An 18,566-nucleotide genomic window follows, 5' to 3' on the forward strand; every position below is an offset into this window, starting at 1 on the left:
AAAATTACTAAGTCCCTGAAATCAGAAACATCACGAAGCCTAGTTTGCATGCTTGTGATAGTCACCACATAGATTACAAAAATACATGGCATACACCTCTGTAAAGATGACATGGCATACGTCAAAACACATGTAGAGCTCATGCCCGTAAGATGCACACAATAAATGCAACAAAAATAACAAATCCTCAAGTTCTGATAAGTAACAGCTGTTAACAGCAACTAGCACTCTTGCACCAGAGATTTGGGCATCAAGATGGACTCAAATGAACATGGTGCAATAGAACAAAATGAAGAGCTTCTCGAGGCGAACATCTCGATATATTACACGCACGAAACGGAGCTATATGCAGAGTGTTATGATGCGATGAACATGACCATGTAATGTAAAAATCTCAGACTTCGAATATTTCCGGGAGAGGGGAGAGAAGTCAACCCTAGGCGATTTCAGATCGGATCGGGCCGGCCGAGCTCGAGCTCGCCGGAGAAGATGGAGGGGAAGGGCGACGCGGCGGCCGGAGGAGAGGAGGGCTCGGGGAGGCGCCGTCTGGGACCGCGAGGGGACGAGGCGGCGGGGACGGCGAGCTGCGGCGGCGGCGCACGGGAACGGCGGCGGCAGAGGCGACGCGGGCGGCGGCGGGCACGGCGGACGGCGGCGGCGACCGGCATGGAGGAAGACGGCGGCGGGGCGCGGGGCTGGCGACGCGGGAGGAGACGGGCGGCGGGCGACGGGCACAGGCCGCGGGGGCGGCGTACGGGCCCGGTGGGCAGCGGGCGGCGCGGGCGCCACGTGGCAGCCCTTGGTTGGCCGGGCCCGACGGCGGGCATGCGTCCGGCCGGCGGGGGACGTGTCCGGCGGCGCGGGGCGATTTTTGCTAGGGTTATGGTGGTTTTTCCCCGAGATTTCGGAGGGAGAGGTGTATTTATAGGTAGAGGGAGCTAGGAGGCTCCAAATGGAGTGCGGTTTTTGCCCACACGATCGTGATCGAACGACCTAGAGCATGGAAGTGACTTAGATGGGTTTTGGGCTGTTTGGAGTGGGGGTTTTGCTGCAACACACAAAAGGACTTTGCGGTTACCCGGTTAACCGTTGGAGCATCAAACGACCTCCAAATGGCACGAAACTTGACAGGTGGTCTACCGGTGGTATACCAAGGCCACTTGACAAGACTCAGTCCATTCCGAGAACGTTTAACACCCGCTCACGAAAACAAACAAGAGGGACGCGCCGGTGCGCGTGGGAGTGCCGGATTGCAAAACGGACAACGGGGAAAATGCTCGGATGCATGAGACGAACTCGTATGCAAATGCAATCCACATGATGACATGATATGAGATGCATGACATGAACAAAATGCAAAACGAAAAACAAAACCCGACCACGAAGGGAATATCATAACACATAGCCGAAAATGGCAAGAGTTGGAGTTACACATATGGAAAGTTACATCCGGGGTGTTACAACACTCCACCACTACGAGAGGATCTCATCCCGAGATCTAGGACTGAAAGAACTCCGGGTATTCAGAACGGAGATGGTCCTCGCGTTCCCAGGTGGCTTCTCGGTCGGAATGATGCGACCACTTCACTTTCAGGAATTTGATTGACTTGTTGCGAGTCTTGCGCTCAGTTTCTTCAAGAATAGCAACGGGGTGCTCATGATAAGACAGGTCTTCTTAGAGGTCAATCTCTTCGAAGTTGATGGTGCGCTCAGGCATCTTGAAGCACTTGCGAAGCTGTGACACGTGGAACACATCGTGCACGTTCGTGAAGTTGGAGGGAAGCTCAAGTTGATAGGCGAGGTCGCCTCTTTTGCCAAAGATCTTGAAAGGACCCACGTATCTAGGGGCAAGCTTCCCTTTGATACCGAAGCGACGAGTGCCTGTCATTGGAGAGACACGGAGGTAGACATGGTCTCCGATCTCGAAAGCCACATCACGGTGCTTGCTATCATAGTAACTCTTCTGGCGCGATTGCGCGGCTTTGAGATTTTTACGGATGACTTTACACATTTCTTCAGCCTCTGTGATTAAGTCATTGCCAAGAAGTTGGCGTTCACCAGTCTCTGACCAATTGAGAGGAGTACGACACTTTCTGCCATAGAGAATCTCGAATGGGGCCTTGCCCGAACTCGCTTGGAAACTGTTGTTGTAGGAGAACTCGGCATATGGAAGACAATCTTCCCATTTCATGCCAAAGGAAATGACACAAGCCCTGAGCATATCTTCAAGAATTTGATTTACTCGCTCGACTTGGCCACTAGTTTGAGGATGGAAAGTTGTGCTGAAGCGAATGTTGGTGCCCATGGCCTTCTGGAAGGAGTCCCAGAACTTAGAAGTGAAGATGCTTCCACAATCTGAAGAAATCAATTGTGGAATGCCATGCAAGGAGACAATCCTGGAGGTGTATAGCTCTGCCAACTGAGCTGCTGTGATAGATTCTTTGATTGGAAGGAAATGAGCCACTTTAGAAAGCTTGTCAATGACAACGAAGATAGCATCATTTCCGCGCTTGGACTTAGGAAATCCAGTCACGAAGTCCATTTCGATATGGTCAAACTTCCATTCTGGGATAGCAAGAGGTTGGAGGAGACCAGCTGGTCGTTGGTGTTCTGCTTTCACCCTTCGACAGACATCACATTCATTCACGAATTGAGCGATTTCTCGCTTCATTCGAGTCCACCAATACGACTGCTTGAGGTCATGGTACATCTTCGTACTTCCAGGATGAATGGAAAGAAGAGAATTGTGCGCCTCGTTCATAATGACTTTCCTTAGATCACCTTTAGGAACCACAATCCGCTCCTCAAAGAATAAAGTGTCTCTGTCATCAATGCGATAGCACTTGTATTTGAAAAGACCCTTGTCGATACCACGTTTCGCCTTCTTCACCATGGTATCCAGGAGTTGTGCCTCACGAATTTGATCTTCCAAAGTAGGAGAGACTATGAGGTTGGCAAGAAAGCCTTGAGGAACAACTTGGAGATTCAGCTTGCGGAAAGCTTCACAAAGACCTGGTTGGAATGGCTTGAGAATTAAGCTGTTGCAATAAGCCTTCCTGCTCAAAGCATCTGCAATGACATTGGCCTTGCCTGGAGTATACTCAATACTCGGATTGTACTCTTGAATCATTTCGACCCATCGAGTTTGCCTGAGGTTGAGGTTGGGCTGAGTGAAGATGTACTTGAGACTCTTGTGATCGGTGAATATGTCCACTTGTCTTCCCAACAAGAGATGTCTCCATGTTATTAATGCATGGACAACTGCCGCCAACTCAAGATCGTGAGTGGGGTAGTTCTTTTCATTGGGCTTCAACTGACGAGAGGTATAGGCCACAACTTTCTTCTCTTGCATTAACACAGCACCGAGACCTTGAAGAGAAGCATCACAGAAAACTTCAAATGGCTTGGATTCGTCAGGAGGAGTCAAGACAGGAGCTGTGACGAGTTTCTCTTTGAGAGTGTTGAAAGCAACGTCACACTCAGGAGACCAGACATACTTCACATGCTTCTGGAGGAGGTTGGAAAGAGGCTTTGCAATCTTAGAGAAATTCTCAACGAATCTTCGGCAATAGCTTGCAAGACCAAGAAAACTGCGAAGCTGCTTGACATTCTGAGGAGGTTCCCAATTCACAATTGCAGACACCTTCTCGGGATTAACAGCGATGCCCTTGGCAGAGATGATATGACCAAGGTAAATAACTTCATCAAGCCAAAACTGACATTTTGAAAACTTCGCATAAAATTGATACTCTCTGAGCTTGTCGAGCACCAATCGCAAATGTTTGGCATGATCCTTCTTATTCTTGGAGAAGACCAAGATATCATCGAGATACACCAGGACGAATTCATTGGTATAGGGGTTGAAGATGAAGTTCATCATCCGAGAGAATGTTGGAGGAGCATTGACAAGGCCGAAAGACATGAAAATATATTCATAAGAACCAAAGCTTGTTCTGAATGCTGTCTTGGGAATATCTTCTTCACGAATGCGAATCTGATGATAACCCATACGAAGGTCAAGCTTGGAGAAAACTTTAGCGCCTTTGAGTTGCTCGAATAACTCATTGATGTTGGGAAGTGGATACTTGTTCTTGATTGTCTTCTTGTTCAATGGACGGTAGTCGACACAAAGTCTTTCCGTGCCATCCTTCTTCTGGACAAAAAGAACACCACAACCCCATGGAGATGAACTCGGTCTGATCAAACCCAAACGCTCTTGTTCATCGAGCTGTTTCTTCAAGTCCTTCAGCTCCTTGGGTCCAAGCTTGTATGGACGCTTGCAAACGGGTTCAGTGCCAGGCTCAAGATCGATGACGAACTCAACTGGCCGGTGAGGAGGCATACCGGAAGCTCTTCTAGAAAGACATCTTGATACTCACAAACGACTGGAATTTGAGAGATGGCATTCAATTTGCCCTTCTCATTGAGAGAAAACAACCGAATGGTTTCATCACGAGCGGCATAAATAATCACATCCTCAGAAGAGTGTGTCAATTGAATTTCCCTGGCAGCACAATCAAGTTGAGCCTTGTGCTTAGAAAGCCAGTCCATCCCGAGAATTAGATCAATATCCGAGTCACCAAGAACAAAAGGTTTAGACAGAAATTTATAGTTGCCCATCTTGATAGAAACATCCGGAATCATTGTGGTAGCCCTCATAGAAGAGCCCGGAGAAACAACTCCCATGGGTTTTTCCAACATTTCCGAAATGAAATCATGCTTTGCAACAAATGATCTTGACATGAAACAATGCGATGCACCAGTGTCAAAAAGAACTTTTGCAGGAATATCATTAACTGAGAGATTACCCATTATCACATCAGTAGATTCCTCCACTTGAGCTGCATTCATCATGTTCACCTTTGCAGACTTTGGATTATGCTTGACCACCGCATTGCTGGAAGATCTCACAGGAGGAGGAGGCGGAAGGCGCCTTTGGTTGAAGCACTTGTTAGCATAGTGACCTTTCTGCTGACACTTGTTGCAAGTCACCTCTGAGAGTGGACGATGATAAGGACCATTCGACTTTGGAGCTTGATTCTGAGACTTGTTCTGATAGCCAGGGTTGGGTGGGTGGGAAGATCCATGGCCACCTTTGTTCTTCTGTTGGTAAGGCTGACGAAACGGAGGAGGAGGAGGCAACCAGAACTTCTGTTGCTTAGCTGCCACAAGTGAGGAAGAAGAAGACTGAACTGCGTCCCTGACTCTCTTCTTAGAAGCCTCACACTTGAGTTGAGCAGCCTCTTGCTTCAGTGCCATATTATAGAATTGATCAAACTGAGTAGGCTCAACAAGAACGAGAGCTAACTGCAGATCCTCTCTAAGGCCACCTCTGAAGTGATAGATCATGCTCTTTTCATCAGGAACGTCTTGTTTAGCGAAGCGAGCAAGTTTCTGAAACTGGATGTTGAATTGATACACAGACATGTTGCCTTGCTTGAGATTGCGGAACTCCTCACGCTTGCTCTCAACAACACTTTGTGGAATGTGCTGCGCTTTGAAGTCCCGACAGAAGTCAGTCCAAGTGATCACACGACCTCCTCTGGAATATTTGTATTGTTGATACCAATCAGCAGCTTGGTCCTTGAGCTGAAATGAAGCGAACTTGACATAGTCCTCAGGCCTGACATTGCTACATTCAAAATGCTTGTTGATGTCCATGAGCCAATCATCGGCATCTGTGGCCTCGGCACAGTAGCTGAAAGACTTGGGCTGATTTGCGAGAAACTGGTTGAGGGTACGAAATGAGACTGATTGTTGCCTTGGCCTTGATTTCCTTGATTGCCTTGCCCTTGGGTGCGTTCTTGCAAGAGTTGCCGAATCATCTGAGCATTGGCGTTGGTGGCTGCCATGATAGCTTGCCATGCCTCCGGAGGCGGAGGTGGTGGCGGAGGGTTCGCCTGACTCCCTTCATTGCGTTCCGGATTCTGACGCATTGGCGGAGCCATCCTGAAGAGGTTGACATCCGTTAGCATCTTGATAGACAAATAGACAAGTTGAATCAACGGATAGAAATTGCAACATATAGTCTTCACAATAAACATTCGAACGAGGATGAACGAACGAATTCCATAGTAAATCATCACACTTCCATTAAGTTGAGAAGCCACTTAGAAAAAGGTATGGAATCAACATTTGACTTCGAAGCAACTCGAATACCACAATTCAAAACAAAACAAAGTATTGGCTTGCAGAATAAGCCGGAACAAACATATGATAGAGATTTCGTCTGAAGTTTTTGTGGTGGGTCCCACACGGGCTCGATCGTACAGCACCATCATGTACAAGGCAGTGCACATGACATACGAAGCGTCCCCGACTCGGCATAGCCAAGGACTCTTTAAGACACTACGAGACCACTGTAAAACCAACCGTGGAAAGGCGGACCACTAGACGTCGAACCCCAATCTCATATCATGCGTTTGTCGGAAAGATATCCTAGGAGCTACTTGAATTCCCACTTATAAACTCCCGAAACTATCTGGTTATGCAATCTGGTGTTGGGGATACAGGGGACACAAAAATATATCACCCAAACTAGCAATCCCTAGATCCAGCTGTATCCATCCGTCAACACATAACCAAGAAAACTTCGGAAATCGTTTACCTCAACCTTCGAAAAGCATCCGTTATACGAGTTATGGCAATACTCCCGAACTCCCGCCCCAGTACTGGGTGGCGTCGAGGTGATCTCACCAACAACTGCATAAAAGAGATTTCGATGTCGGCGAAACTCAGGTATTCCAGAACTGCAACGATAAAATTGTGACGACAACACCTCGGAGCTCAACTCCCCGGGACACTGCCACAACCCCTAAATGTCAGGAGGCACCAAGAACAATGTTCTCATCACAAAACCATCGGAACGATTCCAAGATACCCGCGTGATCCTAAAATTTTTTTGAGTGAAATTTGAGGAGAGAAGAGTCAAAAACTTCTACGTCAGGAGACTCACCAGAGCGACGAAGGGACTGAGGAGTAAAAAGAATCCTACTCTCCGATATATATAATTCTAAGACTCAAAACATTTTTTGTTCTAGACTCAACAACGCCAGCGATTCGATCAAGCAGGGGGCTCCTAAGTCGGGGATGGCTCTGATTACCAACTTGTAATGCCCACGATGCAGCTATATCTCCCACGTGTCGAGGCACGACTTAGAGGCATAACCGCATTGTGGTTTTGTCGCAAGAAGGGTCATCTTCACACAATCCCATGTAATGAACAAGAATGGGATAACGAGAGTTGGCTTACAATCGCCACTTCACACAATACATAAATATAATTCATACATCATCCAAAATCCACATATAGACCGACTACGGTCAAATCCAAAAGAAAATAAGATAACCCCAAAAGCTAGATCCCCGATCGTCCCAACTGGACTCCACTACTGATCATCAGGAAAAGAAACATAGTAACGACCACGTTCCTCATCGAACTCCCACTTGAGCTCGGTTGCGTCATCTGCACTGGCATCGTCGGCACCTGCAACTGTTTTGGTAGAATCTGTGAGTCACGAGGACTCAGCAATCTCACACCCACGAGATCAAGACTATTTAAGCTTATTGGAAAGGATGGTGTAATGAGGTGGAGCTGCAGCAAGCACTAAGCATATATGATGGCTAACATACGCAAATGAGAGTGAGAAGAGAAACAACGGAACGGTCGTCAACTAGTAATGACCAAGAAGTGATCCTGAACTCCTACTTACATCAAACATAACCCAGAAACCGTGTTCACTTCCGGGACTCCGCCGAGAAGAGACCATCACGGCTACACACGCGGTTGATGTATTTTAAATAAGTCAAGTGACAAATTATCTACAACCGGACATTAACAAATTCCCTTCTGCCTCATAACCGCGGGCACGGCTTTCGAAAGATAATACCCTGCAGGGGTGTCCCAACTTAGCCCATCATAAGCTCTCACGATCAACGAAGGATAAACCTTCTCCCAGGAAGACCCGATCAGTCTCAGAATCCCGGTTTACAAGACATTTCGACAAAGGTAAAACAAGACCAGCAAGACCACCCGCTGTGCCGACAAATCCCGATAGGAGCTGCACATATCTTGTTCTTAGGGCATACCGGATAAGCTAAGCGTACAGATACCAACGTAACCCAAGTTGGCAAGGGACGGTCCCGCACGGTGCTCTAGTTTGGACCAACACTCGGAGGAGCACTGGCCCGGGGGTTTAAATAAAGATGACCCTGGGGCTCGCGAAAACCCAAGGCAAAAAGGCTTAGGTGGCAAATGGTAAAACCAAGGTTGGGCCTTGCTGGAGGAGTTTTATTCAAGGCGAACTGTCAAGGGGGTCCCATAAATCACCCAACCGCGTAAGGAATGCAAAACTCAAGGAACATAATACCGGTATGACGGAAACTACGGCGGCAAGAGTGGAACAAAACACCAGGCATAAGGCCGAGCCTTCCACCCTTTACCAAATATATAGATGCATTAATTAAATAAGAGATATTGTGATATTCCAAAATATCCATGTTCCAACATGGAACCAACTTCAACTACCTGCAACTAGCAACGCTATAAGAAGGGCTAAGCAAAAGCGGTAACTTAGCCAAACAATGGTTTGCTAGGAAAGGATGGTTAGAGGCTTGACATGGAAATATGGGAGGCATGATATAGCAAGTGGTAGGTAGAGGAGTATGGCAACAGAACGAACAACTAGCAAAGCAAAGATAGAAGTGATTTCGAGGGTATGGTCATCTTGCCTGCAAGGTTCTCAGAGTTGTCGAAAGCTTGATGCTCGTAAGCGTACTCAACAGGTTCCTCGTTCTTGAACTTATATCCCGGCTCTACCCAAAACAAGAACACCAGCAACGGAACCACAATCAATCACGAGAAATGCACAACAACATGATGCAAAACATGTATGATATGCGAGATATGATATGCGATGCGTATGCGTGCTCCGGAAAAATGATGAACAAGGCAGTAAAATGGCAAACCAAGCATGCCACTGGAAAGATGAGATGATTTCGGTTGAAATCGATATAAAGATCACCGGAAACGGATGCACGGTTTGCAAATGGCAAGCAAAACAAGAATGACACGAATCTGCAATTAACAGCATGATAGCACTTAGAATACATCAAGAAACTATGCTACAGCACTCCAACGTAGCAACAAAGCATATGGAAGTAATCTACAGGAGATGCTTGACAAAAGATGAACACTGACCTACGGCTAGATCACACCATAACAGGTTCAAACAAGCATGGCAAAAGTGCAAAAGATATCAGGTTCACAGACTTGGTGAAATTACTGGAGATGGCATAAACAGCATCAGGTAGCAATGTTCAGAGCAAGAATTCAACATGCTACAGGAACTTAACATAGCAAAACAAAGCATGGCATAAATCTACTGAATTAATAGAACAAAAGTCCCTTACTGACCATAAGCCAAAAAGGATCAGAAGATATGATGGCAACCATGTAAACATAGCAAGTTTCGTTAACAGGTTTCAGACTTGGCAGAAAACAGAGCATGGCAGAAACAGTATTATGAAGGCATCTTGGTGAGCTTGATGCACTCACCACAAAGCAATGCATGACAAAACAAGAATACATACAGCAAGATGGCATATTTATGAAGCTATCCATGGAAAGAGCAAGTTCATAGCATGAAAGGATCAACTACAACAAGCTTGGCAAAATTGAATATCATGATATCAATTTGCCAGAAATATTTTACAGCAAAAGTAGAGCAAGATTAAGACATGCTATGGCACTCCATAATTGCAAACAGGGGCATGGATGGATAGAGCACAACTATATATACAAAACATCCTTACTGAACATCACCAAAAGGAGCATGGATCTCTCTGTAGCCACATGGATACATAGCAACAAAATAACAGCAGTCACAGACAGTAAAATTACTGTGTCCCTGAAATCAGAAACATCATGAAGCCTAGTTTGCATGCTTGTGCTAGTCACCACATAGATCACAAAAATACATGGCATACACCTCTGTAAAGATGACATGGCATATATCAAAACACATGTATAGCTCATGCCAATAAGATGCACACATTAAATGCAACAAAAATAACAAATCCTCAAGTTCTGATAAGTAACAGCAGTTAACAGCAACTAGCACTCTTGCACCAGAGATTTGGGCATCAAGATGGACTCAAATGAACATGGTGCAATGGAACAAAATTGAGAGCATCTCGAGGCGAACATCCCGATATATTACACGCACAAAACGGAGCTATATGCAGAGTGTTATGATGCGATGAACATGACCATGTAATGTAAAAATCTCAGACTTGGAATATTTCGGGGAGAGGGGAGAGAAGTCAACCCTAGGCGATTTCAGATCGGATCGGGCCGGCCTTGCTCGAGCTCGCCGGAGAACATGGAGGGGAAGGGCGACGCGGCGGCCGGAGGAGAGGAGGGCTCGGGGAGGCGCCGTCCGGGACCGAGAGGGGACGAGGCGGCGGGGACGGCGAGCTGCGGCGGCGGCGCGCGGGAACGCGGCGGCAGAGGCGACGGGGGCGCCGGCGGGCACGGCGGACGGCGGCGGCGACCTGCGTGGAGGAAGACGGCGGCGGGGCGCGGGGCTGGCGACGCGGGAGGAGACGGGCGGCGGGCGACGGGCACGGGCAAGAAGATAAGATGCCTGTGCGTTCCAGCATCCACACAAAACACGGAAGCATGGCCTTGCATAACTCAACAAATGCATGCTTCCTTACTTGAATACCTTGTAGTGATGACGACTGGTTACTTTTCTTTTTATATAGGTGGTATCTTTCTGATCACATAATTGACATCCTCTTTCAGATTTTGGAGTACACAGAAAGAAGACTACGGTGGTACTACTCCTAGCAGGACATACATTAGTACATGAAAAGAAGAACGGTTTAAGAACATAGCAGAAACTGAACAAGGCAATGCATCATGAACTGAACGAGGTCCGCACAGCCCTGCACAAGGATACCCTTTCCCTCCCTCCCTCCCTCTCAATTTTAGCAAGGGATCCCATGGCCTCAATCCTCGTCTCCGTCTCTCTATCCTGATCTGATTCTTTCCATCTCAGATCTGATTCTCTCCGTCTTGATCCAAACAGAGAAAAGAGGGAATATGAACCTAAGGGAGGAAGGCGATCGCATGGTGGCGAACGCAGGCAGAACCCGACGGCGGGAGCACGGTGGTGGATGCCTAGGGTTTAGCGGAGGTGGCGGCGGCGTCTCCCCTCAGATGTCGGCGGTGGCGGCGTCTCCTCTGGGAGGTCGGCGACGTTGATCCCTTAAGTTCGCGGCGGCGATCCCGGACGTCCGCGGGCGACGTCTCCTCTAGCAGGTCAGCGGTGGCAAGATCGTACGTCAGAGTTGGCAATAGAGGGGAGGCGGCGCTGTGACCTCTGAGATCGCACGAGGGCGACGCTCTGTCCTCGAGGGGATCGATAGGCTTTGGTTTTTATTTGCAGCGTCTTTTTTTGGGCTGCATGCGTGGGGTGGGGGGAGGGGAGACGAAAAAAACTGGACGAAAGTGGTGGGACAAAAATAAACCCAGAACGGAAACTACCAACTGAGACATTAGGAGTAGAGACTAGGATTACTAGTGCGGTGAGATGGTTTCTCGAAGAAGACGATGGAGAAGCGGAGTCAGCGAAGAGTGAAATGATGGTTGCTTCGTCCGTGCTTTTGTGATTTGACGCCTCACTGCTTTGTGATTTGTGATAGAAGGGACAGGGGAGTAGACTTTGTGCTCTATACTGTACTACATGCGCCCAAGCATGGGAGAAAGAGGAGAGACGTTGCATTTTTCTATTCCTTCAATCAATCAATCAGAGAGCTTCGGTTCCATCTTTTTGGCTTTGGCAACACCGTCCACAATGGTTCCCACGATGCCAAAAGCTATTTTCACATTTGGCTACACATTGTGGATGCCCTTAACCGTACCACTTGGTTTTGCTCCGGTGTGCTATCTATACAAATCTCAATTATATTGATCTAAAAAATTATAGAATCAAGATTAGTAAAAAGGAGGTGATTTTGCCGCGCGGATGGCGGGGGAGGTTTCTTATTTGAGCAATGCTACATCCACATAATGGTTTACGTAAAGTTACGAACTGATGTGATGTGGGACTATTTGATTGGATTAAAGGAGAGGATTAGGCCCACCCCACCTGAAAATCAGGGGGGAATATATAGATTAGATGGAAGGTATACGTAGCAGCTAAGTAGCCCTTTGTAAGTCTAGGATTAGGCTTCTTATTTTCGGAGGACGTTGTCCTGGCCGTTTGCTAACATGCGGTCCCATGTGTCAGTGCTTTACCAAGCCGATCCGCGTCCCACATGAGGCAGAACAACGGCAGAAGCAACACGTGGTTAAGTTGAAGAAGATGAGGGAGAAGCGCATTCAGCAACGAGTGAAATGATGTGATGGTTGCTTCGTCCCTCCAACTTAACTGCGGGAAAGGTGCAACTTTGTGATTTGACGCCTGATTGCTCATTACTACGCCGGCGCCATATCTGGGGTGCTTCACCCCGGCTGCTCTGCACTGTATTCCGGTATGGCACGTGGACCCGGTAGCTTGATGTCCCACATGTCGGCGAAAGGGACTAGAAGATTTATGACAGCGAGCGCTCCACTCTTACGACGGAGGAGTAGACGACACGACGGCCCAGTGAACTATCACTTGTAGTACTGTATAGTACTATAGTTTTGCTGTTTCGCACGATCCATCGATACAAACCCGATTAAACAGGAAAGGGCGGGATTTTTCCCGCGCGGTAGATGATACTGGCCATACATTTCAAAGGCAATTTTAATGTATGCAAACTGAATAATTATAAGTAACAATATGATATCTAGTAAAACTAAAAACACATATGATTTATTGTGTTAGAGTGTAGTCGTAGTGCCGTATTGCATAGTTGTTAGATGTAACATGCGAGAACGTGTAGAGATGTAGTTTTGGAGGGCCTACAGAGAGAAAAGCGTAATACGGTCACCGAACTTCAGAATAAGCTGATTACGGTCACTATATACGTTTTGCGGTGATTATACGGTCACTTGCTCACAGTTCAGCATCGGATTGCACTCTGTTGACCGGCCAAATAGTCTGCGTGGCGCCATGTTGACTAGTTAAATTGATCACGTTCCTTATGGGTCCCACCTGTCAGGTCGCATAGGCAAAAGGTCAGATAAACACAAATTTACGCAGGCGCGACAAGGCTCCAACCCGTGCGCGGGAATCACCTGGTTGTGTATGTGTCTGTCAGGGCCTGATGTGTGCGCATGCACGTGTAGGTTGAGCACTTGAGCGTGAGAGTGTGTGTTGGTCGTGTGGTGTACTGGTGTGTGCATGCATGCGTGCGTGTGTGCGTGTGAGTGTTGCGTGTGCACGTGTGAGTGTTGCGTGCGTGCGTGGCTGCGTGTGTACGTGTGAGTGTTGCATGCGTGCGTGGGTGCATGTGTTTGTGTGAGTGTTACGTGGATGCAGTTCGTGTGCATGCGTGCATGTGTGTATAATCACCACACCAGCTCCTATGTGTTAAAACAGACGGCTCAGCATACCAATACAAGGCCACCTTGTCCGCCGTGCCCGCGGTCATGACTTCGAACCACCGTCCAAATATTTTTTTGTCGTTTGTTTTCATTCTTACTAGCAGGATGCCCGTGCGTTGCACGTAACATCAAGATGCATTTGTATGACTTGTTTATCTTGTGAGAGAAAAGGATGAACGAGGGAAGGCCTTATTTGCAAATGTGGAGAGGTGTGTGGGTACCTTTTTGCAAAATTGCCATAGTTTCTTTCCTATCCGTCAGATATAAATCGGACGGCCTATATTGCAAGATGGCAGGCACACCATCATCACCAACTCTGTTTTTTATAAGAGTGTATTTTATGTATTTTATAAGAGTGTAGATGTAGAGTAGATACAAGTCGACAGGTGGGCACGATGGTAGTGAGATAGTGTGATGCAACACTAGAGGTGCCACGTGGAGCGTTTAACTGGTCAACTAGTCATGTCATGAGCAAATACAGAGTTGTACGGTGAGCCCGTGACTGTATAATAACCACTGAACGTAAATGGTGCCGTAATGAGTGGATTCTGAAGTCCAATGTACGTATCGTGCTTTCGCTTCAAATACAAAGATCGTCATTGCATATATCGCAAGAGAAAGATGAAACATGCGTGAATTTTCTCGGGGCTTACTTTTAGAGGACCTGGAGATAGTTTTGTGTGCATACGTGAAAGGGGCGTACAGGGGGGTATGCGATGGAGAGAGAGATGCTCTTCGTTTCTCTTTATTATGACTAACTTTGTATATAGTATAAAAATATACAAATTCACAGTGCGGAATAAATATCATTGTGGGCACCATGCAATGCAAATTAGCGTTCGTACTCCTCCATATAACTTTGTAATGTTGTATAAATGTAGAAACTCTAAAATAATTTTTTGGCCACACTTTATTCAAAAGGAATGTTGTATGTGAAATAAACGTGAAGAGAGGGCTTTTTAGATCAATGGGGTACGTGATGTAACATGTGTGAATGTGTAGTTGATGCATTTGGCGGGGCCTAGAGAGGTATGTGTGTGTATTACGTATTCGAGAGAGGCATGGATAGAGGGGCCGACGGGGGGGGGGCGGCGTGGGAGAGATATCACGAGAAATGAGAGTGGTCTAGAGAGAGAGAGAGAGACGAATATGACGTCACGACAAGAGATTGCATTCCCTTGTGTGTGTGTATGCAAGGGGGGAGGGAACAGAGGCACCAGGAGAAATTTTCTGTGTGTGTGGTGTTTGTGTTGGTATGTGTGGGTGTGAGAAGATAATGAGACGTGGGGGCAGAGGGTGTGTCACCGCGTGAGGTCCCGTGGGTCGAGGTGAGGCCCTTCGTTCGGTTCCGTCCTGCGCCACATTGGTCGGCCCGTGACACGTTTAGGAAGACCCATGGATGACTAGTCGTACAAGACAAAGATAGAAGAATTGTGAAGGACTCTGTGTCCATTGACAAAGCCGGCTAGGATTTGTAACCCTAGGTTCTCGGACTAAGGTAACCCCTTTATCTCTGATATTACTATTCATCCAACCTAACTTTAAGGGGCATCCTACAGAATGCTCTGCTAGAATCGTACTTGTCGATTAGGAAGAGAGGTGTGAGACAATGCATGAGAGACAGGCGTAAAGATAATGTGCGTACATGAGACACGTAGGCAGGTCCATGTATATAGAAAGGGTCGATGAGGATTGTGCGTGTGTATGTTTGCGAGAGGAAGAGTGCTTGTGAGAAAGGTTAGTGAAAACGGTTGTAAATGGTTACGAGAGGGAGGGAGGGTTATATGTAGAGCATGTGTGCGAGAAAGACACCTCGGGAGAGAGTGTGTGAGCATGTGTGAGAGACCACCGATGGAGAGTGAAACTACACGTAAACGACTGCTCTACACATTGATTAAAGATATAAATTGTATCCAAATATTAGGATGGGATCATGATATTTGCAATTCGCGTAAGGAGCGGTCATTGATCCATCAGACATCTAGATTCTATCGAATTTGAGCATGTCTATGTTATTATTCGACACAATTGATCCACATAGTTAGTATTTTGAACTCCACACAATGCATCGCTTTAGCAATCGAATATAAACGTGAGTATAGTTCATGTTGTGTGTGTAAAGCACATTATACATACGAAAGTTACACAATGGACATTATAAATAGCTACCTATGAACTAGCATACATTTGAATTCAACTTAAGGTGGTTTAAAAAAATCGAATTCAACATGAAGTCCATTCAATTATTTGAATTTGATATCATGGCATTTGTAAACCATACCTAAATTATGGGGGCACCAATCTTCGCTCTGATTTTGTACATAATAGCATATGTAGTCACGTACAAAATAGATTCAAATTTAGCTCCTCCATTCCCAAATAATCGTAGATATAGGATTTTCAAGTGTCAAAATTTCAAAAAGAAGCGGATAATTTAATGAGGTTTTCAAACATACAAGGTCAAATATAACGTTGTCTATTTAGGTCAATCCTCATAGTTCAAGAGTACTCCAAAAGTGAATGCTTGTGTTTCAAAATTTCGAACGAAGCGCCAAAAGAGCCACTACTCGCGCGAAACCGCGTGAGACCAATGTTTGGTAGTACAAGGAAATTAGTTTTCTAATAACTCCGACCCGTGAAACTTCCGGCCCGACGTTCAAAGGTCTAAACCGGGGTAGGTTTGTAGCTTCATCTAGACGCCATGCAACCGCATCCAAAAAACATTCATACACAATGGCCGCCTAAGCACACATGCACGCGGCCGAAATCGCCCCCGCCCACTATTTGGGACACCTGGGATTACCATCCTACCCCCGACCCGCAGTAGTTCCGAAATTTAAGAGGGGGGCAAAGTTTGTACTTTCCCCAAATTTCAAACAAGCGCGTCCCATCTTCTGTTCAAAAAAGCCAAAAACAAGCGCGTCCCAGACCGAAACATGGTTCCCCCCACCTGTCCGATTCCCCATTCGTACTCCGTGGGCGCCAAAACTACCTTTCCACCTGCCGCGAAACCCCGGCGTCCTCCGTCCGCCACCCCATCCCACCCATCAATCGTCGCCCTCCTCCATCACGCCGGAGCCGATACCCCGACGTCGTCGTCCACCGCAACCTCAACCGCAACGCCCTCCACGGCTAGTAGATGAAGCCGAGGCCGAGCCGTCTGTACCCGAGCCAATTCAACCACGCCGTCCTGCGCCTCACCGCTGCCGCTCCAACTTCGCCACCCTCCACCGCACCGGAGCTATTCCTGCTACGCCGTCCTTCGCCGCCTCAGATCTGCTTACCCTCCGCCGACATACGGCCACTGCAACATAGTCAACAATTTGGCCATGGGTTCGTCCAAGGCTGCACCCTCCAGAACATCGGTTTCCCGGTAAAAAGAAGAAGATAGGCGCGACATGTGGAGGTGACCACACCGGCAACCGAAAAAGGTACTCCTCTTCCCTTATTCGTGCAAATCTTACGTCTCTGCTTGCACGGTATTCATCCCACAGAAGACACTAGTTGACCGCTTCTTCTTGAGACTAGATGTTCCTAGTAACTCGCGATGCACAAGGTTTCTCCTCATATACTATTTCACCTGAGCTAGAGGTCCGTTGCCCCCCTGAATTTCAATTTCTGGCCAGTTGATTCCCAATTAACGGAAGCATTCCCTGGCGTAACAGGCGCTAGTACGCCTATTATGCCGGGGAAGCAGCGCCTTGGTGTTTATCTTAGGGGCGTGTGCGGCCTAGAGCTACTGGCGCCCGATCTGGAGGTCGGCTAGGATTAAAGGGATGGCCTGGGGGCGCTGCCAAGCACGGCGGTGGTGTGAGGTCGATGGGAGGGCGGGGCTGCGGAGGCAGGGGTCTGGGCCGGTGGTCGCTGGTGGTTCGAGAAAGATCATGAACATTGACTGGCGGGAGGTAGACGAAGGCCATCTGCCCGTTCCTTATAGATCGGACGGTTCATTAAAAAAATCAACTAACCTATTTATTTTCAGTCGACTGTTATCTTAGATATGACCACATGTGGTGGTGTGCTGGAGGAGTACCTACGTTTCCTGTGCTCATATATTATAAAATCATATGGAGTAGAATCTAATTTTGTTTGCCATGCAATGTTGTAGAGCTATCATATGTCTCCTGTCATTTATTTTTCAGCCACCTGCTATCTGCTACTTTTACAGTGCACTAGTTCTGCACACACTTCACCCTTACTCTCACTATTGTGTTTTTATGCAAGGGTATTTCAGACTTTGCTGCCATGAGAGAAGCCAAAAAGAAAAGAGAGAAGTCGCTCCAGCTTCGTATGCGGGTAGGTAAGACACGTTACAGCGCTATAAAGGGTGCAGTGTCAGCAGATGGAGATGGTAAACGTAGCTCTGGAGTTGATGACCTCACTCGCAATGAACCACCATCCCAGGTGCTTGCTTTAACTTCGCGGTGTCATATGTGGTTGTATGTTCCATATGGTGTCTAGCTTGTATTCGAAAGGCCGAAGTCGGTAATATAAGGAAAGATATTTTTTTACATGAACCACCATCCCGTGAGCACCAGAAGACAAATAGCTAGTCAGGGCACTGGCCGAGCCAGTGACAAGCCCTGCAAAGATAGGCATCACCCCGAAGCCAACTAAAAAGCTGCGATGGTGGCGAAGCAGCCCGCCTCCCACTAGGCTCTCAGGTCCTAGATGATCATGCTCACCACTCCAGCCGGATGTCTAGCTTGTATTGCTTCCAATTTGGTTAAATTGCATCTGCTTAGCTTACACATTATACCTTTGAATATGACATACGTTTCTGTTTTTGGTACATACTAGTACATCTATGTATTAACCATGTTCTTACATCAAACTAATGTTCTTGTGTATCCCTCATCAATCACTTATGACGAGGCAGGCAGGCAACGGGACTACTCCTCATTTAAAGAATGCAGCGTCAGCCTCCCGACATGATTCTGAAACAGAAATGCTAGATGAAGATAGTGAACGTAGCTCTGTAGTTGATTACAGCATTTCCCCTACACTAGCATCGCAGGTGCTTGCT

This window comes from Aegilops tauschii, chromosome 2 (genome assembly GCF_002575655.3).
Source record: "Aegilops tauschii subsp. strangulata cultivar AL8/78 chromosome 2, Aet v6.0, whole genome shotgun sequence".
Classification (NCBI taxonomy): domain Eukaryota; kingdom Viridiplantae; phylum Streptophyta; class Magnoliopsida; order Poales; family Poaceae; genus Aegilops; species Aegilops tauschii.